At 47.1% G+C, this 9,397-nt stretch overlaps 1 pseudogene; it reads right to left on the bottom strand.

Moving 5' to 3' along the window:
* Positions 1-1,950: 1,950 nt before the first annotated feature.
* On the bottom strand, positions 1,951-2,069 carry LOC145398529 (5S ribosomal RNA; annotated as a pseudogene).
* Positions 2,070-9,397: the final 7,328 nt, after the last annotated feature.

Below are 9,397 nucleotides of genomic sequence, written 5' to 3'. Positions count from 1 at the left end.
TTACGTTCTCTATTTTATTTACGTTATTTACATTTCTATTTTATTTACACTGTGTTATGCACTGTCACTTGAAGTAACTTATAAAACTATTTTCCATTGTTCACGTATATTTACATTCATTACTTTCACTTGCCGTTTACACATTATTTACACATTATTTACAATTCCACTTGCACTGTTTTACTCAATAGAAAGATCGTAGTCACCCTTTTATCAATTGTCAGCCCTTTACCTCTTTTCACACGAGGTTTAGTAGGGGGTAAAGGTCACAGGGCCCTTTGCATGGGGGTGAAAAAGGCCCTGAAGTCAGCAAGAGGAACAGACGCGTACCTCCTCTTCGGAAGATGAGAGAGAACTGATAAGGGAGGGCCAGCCTGGGTAGAGGCCTACTTAGGGGATATTCAGTACTACCAATGTAGCTCTTGAAACAGCTATGTATTTCACTGAAATGATTGGCAGGAAATCTAGACAATACATTATAAATTAGGTAGTTCCAGGTGAATGTAAATATCACTTAGGCTTCTCCCTTCCCTCCTTATATGTATATTTATTATGAAAATAGATTATATGGCATATTTCAAGGGGAAAAAAACAGCGAAAATTAGCGAACGAGTGCACGTGAGGTGTTGTCAGGTGATAATTAGCCAATTCCAGGTGTATTGCACTCTCACTTACCTTATTTCTTTCTTGTATATATTATTTGGTATAAGAATAGGGCATAGGGCTTATTTCAATGGATGAAATCAGTGAAAAATTCCAGGGAAGATTTACTTAGCGTAGCACGGCCGGGCAGGCGAGAGGATAGGGTAATGGAGGGGGGGTATGGAGGGGAGTCAAGAACGGGGAGAAATGGCTAAATTGTCAACAATGGATGGGAGTACAGATGAGATTAGGAGTGCTGACTAGTGTTGGACATTGGCAGTACTGATAGATGATACAAGCCCCCACTTGAAAGCCCGGGTGAATTCAAAATAACACAGAATCACAAAAGCGACGCCCCGCAGTATGATCCCTTGCTCCCAAGCATCACGAAAGTGACGCCCCGCGGTTAAGGGGTTAATCATCATCTCTCCACTATAGGTTCTATCATCCAGTGGAATTGTCAGGGTTTACATGCTAACTATGAGGAACTGTGCCATCTTGTTTCTCAATTTACTCCTCTATGCATGTGCATCAAGGAGACCATGGTGGGTGATGCTGTTCTTTCCTGTCCTGGCTACCATGCCTTTTATTCTGAACCTGTGCCAGGCCAAGGTCATCATGGAGGTGCTGCTATTTTCCTTTGCCAGGATATTCCATACAGTCATCTGGACATCTCCACTCCCATGCAGGTTGTTGCTGTCCGGATGTTTTTATGTTGTCAGTATGCAGTTTGCAGTCTTTATCTTCCTCTTAACTTCCTCGTGCACGATAAGTTTTGGTAAGTATTCTGGTTCACGATTTTATTCTACCCCCCTCTCTGCCAGCCCCCCTCCCACAAACGTGCCTATGAATACATGTATTCTTGCCTTATTTTCACCAACCAAACATATATATATATTGCCATAAAACCTACATCATCTTATTTGCTGATGTTTATTCTAGCCGATAAGCAAAAAAAAAAAACGAATAAAAGTACATTAGGCCGGCGTGAATAAACACTCTGGAATGTCACTCACTTCCCAACATCATAGCTCGGATGTTTTCCATCATACAAAAAAATGTTATCAGATGTTTAGAAAAAGAATTTCATCAGCTTTCTAATAAGCTCTGCGGCTTTTTTATACGATTTTTAGTTTTCGAGAAAATAGCTAAAAACTAAAAGTCATTTCCTACAGGTTGTGTTTTTATTTCATAATTCATTCATTGCCAGACGCCATGTATCCCAAACGGGGTGGCCAACGGCTTAGAGTTAATTGTTTCACAGGGAGGGGCACTAATCCTCCACCAACCCCACTTGACACGTAGGGATGCCAACAGCATCTGGTGTTCCCAGGCAATCACCCATCCAAGTACTAACCAGACCCAATGTTGCTTAACTTCGCTGATCGGAGGGGAAGCGGTGTACTCAACGTGGTATCATAATCTTATGTAAAATTTCATGGCCTTTCTCGAGGATCCACAGATATTTCATGCGCCTTATAGTTTCGGAGTAAATTGCAAAAAACTATTAGGTACCCATGCCCGTGCTGCACTTTCGTCATGCAACCAAAATAATCGTTATATTCCCGCCTATGTAACAAATATTTTTTTAATCAAAGATATTACATTTTTATTTAATGAACTTATGTAGAATTTTATGCGCTTTATCATGGTTCTTTCAGGAAATTGATACGTCCAATACTTTTCGGGTAACTGGACAACAAAGGTAGAATACTCCTCCTTGCCCACAAGCTAGTTAAAAATACTCTTCCCCTGCCTCACCCACACCTACATATTGTCACTTGCTAGGTTTTATTTTTTATCTTTTAACTCAAAGTATACACATCAAATATCATAAGCATTTTGATACTGCTCTCAGAAACTCGACATGATCACTAGTCTTTTTGCTAGGTACTGGAACTGAAGCTGAACTTTCTTCCATCTCATATGTGTATATGTAAGAAAACAACACTCATTTGTGTAAAAAATATAGAAATACAGAATAGGTCGAAATGCAGACCAACAAAAGAGAGATAACTCACTCATTCCAGAGGTGTTGAGCTGCTGGCAGGACCTTGAAGGGTTTGAAGATGATGCATTATGTAGTGTGTATGTGTGTGTGTGTGTGTGTGTGTGTGTGTGTGTGTGTGTGTGTGTGTGTGTGTGTGTGTGTGTGTGTGTGTGTGTGTGTGTGTGATCTTACCTAATTGTATCTTTACAGGAATGAGTCAAGTGTCTTAAACCATTTTTATCGTACATGTCCTTAAATTTATGACTTATTTTGGCACACACTATTTCATTCGGTAGTGCATTCCACTGATCAACTGTCCTATTTGGGAAACTAAATTTCCTTACATCTTTATTGCCTCTCTTTTTATGCAGTTTTTTGCAGTGTCCTCTTGCTGATGCATCCCCATAGGTTATGTAATCATTTATGTCTATTTTCTCCTTCCCTGATATGCATTTATATAGCATAATCATGTCTCCTCTTTACCTTATCTCCTGTAGTGTAAGCAGATTCAGTTTTTCTAGTCTTTCTTCATAGCTTTGATCTCTTAAGCTTGGTACCCATCTTTTAGCAGCCCTTTGAACTTTTCCAATCTTATTTATGTGTTTTTTGAGATGAGGATTCCAGACTACTGATGCATACTCCAGGGTTGGTCTGATGAATGATGTTATTATCTTTCTTACCCCGCTGAGGGGGGTCACCTTGACGTGGTGGCGGGGCTTGAAGCGTGGCTGGCAGTGCCACCTACTTTGGAGGCATGCCTACCTTTGTAGGGTTCGGTATTTGTCAGTGTCGTGGACCAAGCACCCCCTACATCACTGGTAGAGGAGGCCTACTGGTGATGTCAGTCCCTGCCCATTTGCCATCTAGGGCGGGACTGTTGCCTCCTCACGTGTTTGCCGTGCGTGGCGTCCCGTAATGCTGGGAGACGGGAGTCCTGGAGGTTGAGTGATGCTGCATGGTGCGCCCTGCAGCTAGCAATACACCTCTTTGGTCCCTTATTCTGGCTAGACGGGTGGCCTGGTTGGGCCCGACCAGGTCAATCGGCTGGTCACTGGCTAGCCATCCAGGCTAGTCACCTAGTGGCTTTAGGGTCAAGCGGGCACTGGGGGACCTGGTGGCTCCTATCGTCCTGGAGTCACCCTTTTCAGGGTCCCTTGGTGGTTACCTGCGTATACTTTCCCACTAACTCTGGGGTCGCCAGTGGTGCTTTCCCTGGCATATGGCCTCCCCTTGTTGGGCTCCATGGTGGGTGGAGGGGTGGGGGAATGAAGGTAGTTTTTTTTCTAATATGGCCACAAAAAATATTTCATCAGCTGACGATCCTGGTTCTGTCCCTGACCATCCTTCAGAGTCTCCCTCCTGTGCGCCTCATGTGCCTCTGGCTAGTGAGGCCCACATTGCCACCTTGGAACCATACCTGCCTGGTTCCAGTGGTTGGCGGTCAGTGGCCACTACAAAGAAGAGGAGCCGGCAACAGACAACAACATCTTGTGGACTTGCCCGTGAGGTCCTGCCAGGTGTCTATGAGAGGGTTGATTTCCCAAGGTACTACACCATTCGTACTTTGGATGGTCAGCCTATTGGGAATTTAGATATTTTTATGGTTCATCGGCGCATTACGTCAATCTGTGGGAGAGAGCCGAAGATTTCACCTCAGGGGGATGGTAGCCTACTAGTGGAGGTTACATCCCCTGAAGAGGGTTCCCGGCTGGCTGCCCAGTGTAAGGACCCGGATGCGCTATTTACTTGTGTCCCTCATGCTTTTTTCAATCAGAGTCGAGGTGTTGTGTTCTCAAAAGACTTACTCCGCTACAGTGAAGAGAAGCTACTTGAAGAACTCCAGGTCCACAGGGTTGTCAAAGTGGAGAGGTTTCGGAAGAAGGTTGATGGTGTACTTACCCCAACTCCATCCTTGTTGCTGACATTCGACTGTAATGTTCTACCTTCATCCATCAAGGTGGCTTGGTTGTCCCTTAGGGTCAAACCTTTTGTACCAAACCCACGACGTTGCTACCACTGTCAGATGTACGGGCATGTTGGGCGAGTCTGTCGTCGTATGCAACAGGGCCTCCCAGTGGTGTGTGTCAGTTGTGGAGAATCCACTCATGCAGGACAGGACTGTCCTGGACCTGTTTGTTGTTTGGACTGTGGCGAGGCACATCCTGCTTCATCTAAAGACTGTGCCCGGTTTTGCTTGGAGAAGGAGATCCTTCTCATCCGTAATCGTGATAAAATAAGCTTTTCTGAGGCAAGGAGTAGAGCCATGTCATTTGTTTTCCGTAACGGAGTGTCTTATGCGTCAGTTTTGTCTGGTCATAGCCGTCATCATCGTCCTGTCCAGCAGCAGACTCGAGTTCCTCCTGTTGTGTCAGCTCCTATGCCTTCATCTGTTGATACCATGCCAGTGCAACAATCTCCCGTACTTGCGACGGTTGCCGCTACAGTTCAAGACTCGACCTCTACATCTATGGTATCCCCTAGTAGTCATGGTGCACATTCTTCATTTGCTAAGCGTCATCGTGGTTCCTCAGAGTCTTTGAGTCTTGAAGATCCTCCAAGCAAGGTGTCGGTCGTGGAGTCCACATCCTCTGTAGTTAGTCCATCTGTGCAACAGCCCTCGGACCCTGCTTCTGGGTCTTCGGGGGCTTCTGGGGTGTCAGGTCAGTCTGGCACCTCTTCCTCCGGGGAATCGGATGTTCCTCCTCCGGTTACCTCTGAGGATCCTGTCCTGCCCCCTCCACGTTTGGAGGCCAGGACCCTAATCCCTCCTGCTCGACCTCTTCGTTCACTGGGGGCCCCGGGCAGGGTTCGGAGTAGCTCTTCCTCTCCTGCTGGGCAGCGACGGGTGTCTGTGAAGTCTCCCAACACTTCGCAGACCCCAGGCCCTCGTTCTAGCCATGCTGCTGCCCGTGGCAAGCCCCTTACTGGGCGTATCCGCATTTCCAAGAAGATTGTCTCCCAGGGTCGCTCAGTGGTTTCCACTAAATGACCCTTTCTTTTGTGTATATAGTTCCTCCATTTTAATATTTTTAGTATTTTTTTATGGTTTTCTGTTTGTCCCTCTCCCCTGCCCCTTTTTATTTCCGTAGTTTTAATGGCTGATATTATTCAATGGAACTGCCATGGTTTACGAGCCAACTGGGAGGAACTCCGTTGGCTTCTGGCTGAGTATTCACCTGTGTGTGTTTGCCTACAAGAGACAATGGTTGGTGATGCTGCGCCTCCCAGCCCACCTGGTTACCAGGTTTTTTATTCAGATCCTCTTCCTGGACAAGGTCATGGTGGGGGTGTGGCTATTCTAGTACGCAGTGACATACCTTTCACTGCTGTGAATCTTAACACTCCACTGCAGGCTGTTGCTCTCCAGATTTTCCTTCCCTGTCGTTATACTGTATGCTCTTTGTACCTCCCTCCTAGTGCCACTATTGAGAGGGTTGATCTTGAAAATCTTATTCGTGCACTTCCCTCACCCTATTTCTTGCTGGGTGACATGAACAGTCATCATCCCCTGTGGGGTGGCTCCACAGCTGATGCTAGAGGTACTATGTTAGCCTCCATTGTGGAGGATGTGGACCTGTACGGTTTAAATTCTGGTGAAGTTACTTACTTCCAGAGTCAAACGGGTATTTTTACTTCTATTGATATGTCTCTGTGCTCTGCAGGGGTAGCCCTGAATTTTACATGGGCTGTGTTACCAGACTTACATGGCAGTGACCACTTCCCTATTTTATTAAGATCGACACAGAGTGCGCCTCGGCGTCGTCTTCCCCGCTGGCGCTTGGATAGGGCGGTCTGGCCGGTTTTTGAGGAGCTGTGTTCCCCGAACCGATGTGTGGAGGATTTTGTCAGCACTGATGCTGCTGTTGAGTATTTCACAGACTTACTACACTCGGCGGCACTGCAGAGTATTCCGAGAACAGCTGGTCACTTTCCTTGCCGTCCAGTTCCCTGGTGGACTGATGAGTGTGCTTCTGCTGTTAGGGCTAAACGTGCTGCTTTCTCCCGACTTCGTCGTCACTGAGGTGACCCTGGTTACTTAGCGGCATATAGGAGAGCCCGAGCTCATGCCCGGCGGGTTATGAAGGAGGCTAGGAGGAAGTCTTGGGCATCATTTGTTTCCTCAATTTCTTCACAGACTCCTCTCACAAAAGTGTGGAAACGGGTGAGGAAGATTTCAGGGAAATTTCCTGTTCCCTCTCCTCCTGTTTTATCTCATGCAGGTGTGGTGGTGGCTCATTCTTCGTCTGTTGCCGAGATATTTGCAGCTCATTTTGCTAATGTCTCTAGGAAGGACACCTCATCCCCGTCGGCACGCCGCCGACGGCACCTGGAATCTTTGGGCATTAGTTTTCCATCTACTGCGGAGGAGTCGTATAATGTTGCTTTTTCTGCTTCTGAACTTCAGATGGCATTGTCGCAGTGTCGTGACTCGTCTCCAGGTTTGGTTGATGTCCCATATGCCTTCTTACACCACTTGCCTGATGCAGCCCTTCATTTTCTGTTGTCACTGTATAACAGAATTTGGTGCAATGGTGGGTTTCCGACCTCATGGGGTGTTGCTGTGGTTCTCCCCATCCCTAAGCCGGGTAAGGATCACTTGCAGGCCACTAATTATCGCCCTATCTCGCTGACATCTTGCCTTTGTAAGGTCCTCGAAAAGATGGTGAATAGTCGGCTCATGTGGTACTTAGAGAAGGGTGGTTACTTGTCTCCAGTCCAGTGTGGGTTTCGGAAGATGCGGTCGACCACAGATGCTCTCCTTTCTTTAGAATCCATCTGCCAGGCTTTTGCAACTAACCAGCATCATATCACAGTGTTCTTTGATTTGGAGAAGGCGTACGACACTTCCTGGCGTCATGGTATATTGCAATCTCTTTATGAGTTTGGTCTCCGTGGGCAACTCCCCACTTTTATCCGGGAGTTTTTATCTAATCGTTTTATTCGGGTCCGAGTCGGGAGTGAGCTGTCTACTGCACGTCCCCTTGAGGATGGTGTGCCACAAGGGAGCATACTAAGTGTTACCCTTTTCGCAGTGGCAATTAACAGCGTTATTTCTGTGCTCCCTGATGGTGTTCGTGGCTCTCTCTATGTTGACGATTTATCAATCTCTGTCACTGCCTCACGGATGTCAATGGCAGAAAGGAGGATGCAGATGGCTCTCAACCGTGTCTCTAGATGGGCTGATGAACGAGGTTTTCGATTTTCCTTCAAGAAGACCGTTGCCATGCATTTTTGTCGCATTCGTGGAGTCCACCCTGACCCAAACCTTTTTTTAGATGGGCGTCGTATTCCGTGTTTAAAGGAAACCCGGTTTTTAGGGCTGATTTTTGACAGCCGGTTGACTTGGGTCCCTCACTTGAGGTACGTAAAAGCTGAGTGTCTCAGAGCATTGGGTCTCTTGAAAGTTTTAGCGCACACATACTGGGGAGCTGATCGCAAGACCCTCCTCCTCTTGCATCAGTCTCTGATTTATCCAAACTTCATTATGGATGTGAAGTTTATTCCTCTGCCTCAGAAGCCCGGCTTCGTATTTTAGATTCCATACATCATGCTGGTGTTCGTCTCGCCACTGGGGCATTCCGATCTTCCCCGATTTCGAGTTTGTTGGCTGATGCTGGTGTCCTTCCTCTAGACTTGCCCCGCTCTTCCCTTTTGATGCGATGTTGGTATCGCTTATCTCGTCTCCCAGACTCCGTGCCCTTTCTCAAGGCCTCTCAAGATTCTCGGTCACCTATTTTTGCCACTCGGCCATCCTTTCCAAAGCCCTTTGGTTTCAGGGTGCAGTCGATTATGCCTAGCTTCTCTGTTCCTTCTGTGCCGATCACTCCCCACCGTGTCCCGAGGGTGGCCTACTGGCTTCTCCCCAGGGTGACATTTTGTTGTTTCTTCTCATCCAGTAAGGCCTCCCTTCCTTCTCAGGTTTTATTTTCTCTGTTTTTAGAGCATGCCTCTTCTCATGGGGACTCCATACCAGTTTATACTGATGGATCTAAGTCTGATGCGGGTGTGGGCTTTGGTGTGGTGTTTCCCACTTTCTGTCGACGTGGGAGCCTCCCTGTGACTGCTTCTGTTTTTACGGCTGAGCTGACTGCTATTTTATTTGCCCTTCAGATTCTCTTCACTCTCCCCCACACTGCTTTTACTGTTTTTAGTGACTCACGAAGTGCTCTTTCTGCAATGGAGTCTTTTAATCCCTCTCATCCTTTGGTTTTATCCATTTTAGAGTGGCTTTTCCTTTTAGGGCGTCGTGGACGTCGTGTAGATTTCTGTTGGGTTCCAGCTCATGTAGGAGTGGCAGGGAATGAACGAGCTGATCAGCTGGCCAAGGCGGCAGCGGCTCGTCCCCCTCTTGCACAGTCCCCTCTGTATCGTCTGCCTGCTGCAGATATGCGCTCCTTTATTGCCTTCAGGGTTTGGTGCTGTTGGCAGGAGCATTGGGATGCTGTGGGTGCCAATAAGTTGCGCTCGATTTGCCAGAAGGTGGGCTCATTCAGTTACCAGGACTTCCCTCGTCAATGGGAGACTGCTTTGTGCCGCCTCCGCATTGGCCACACCCGTTTTTCTCATGGCTTTTTAATGGAGAGGGTCCTCCTCCATTCTGTGATGACTGTCTGGTTCCCTTGACTGTTCGGCACCTGTTGGTGGAGTGTCCTAGTCTTGAGGATTTGCGGCGTTGGTTCCTCTCTGACCACCAAACGGATGGAGGTGTGTATCATCTTTCCTCCGTGCTTGGGGAGGATGCCTGTGCCTTGGGAGGGGCAACCC

Source organism: Coenobita brevimanus, chromosome 45 (assembly GCF_032717465.1).
Source record: "Coenobita brevimanus isolate Jiangsu-jjx chromosome 45, ASM3271746v2, whole genome shotgun sequence".
NCBI lineage: Eukaryota > Metazoa > Arthropoda > Malacostraca > Decapoda > Coenobitidae > Coenobita > Coenobita brevimanus.
Note: the sequence above shows the minus strand (reverse complement) of the source record. Positions and strands in the feature narration are given on the sequence as shown.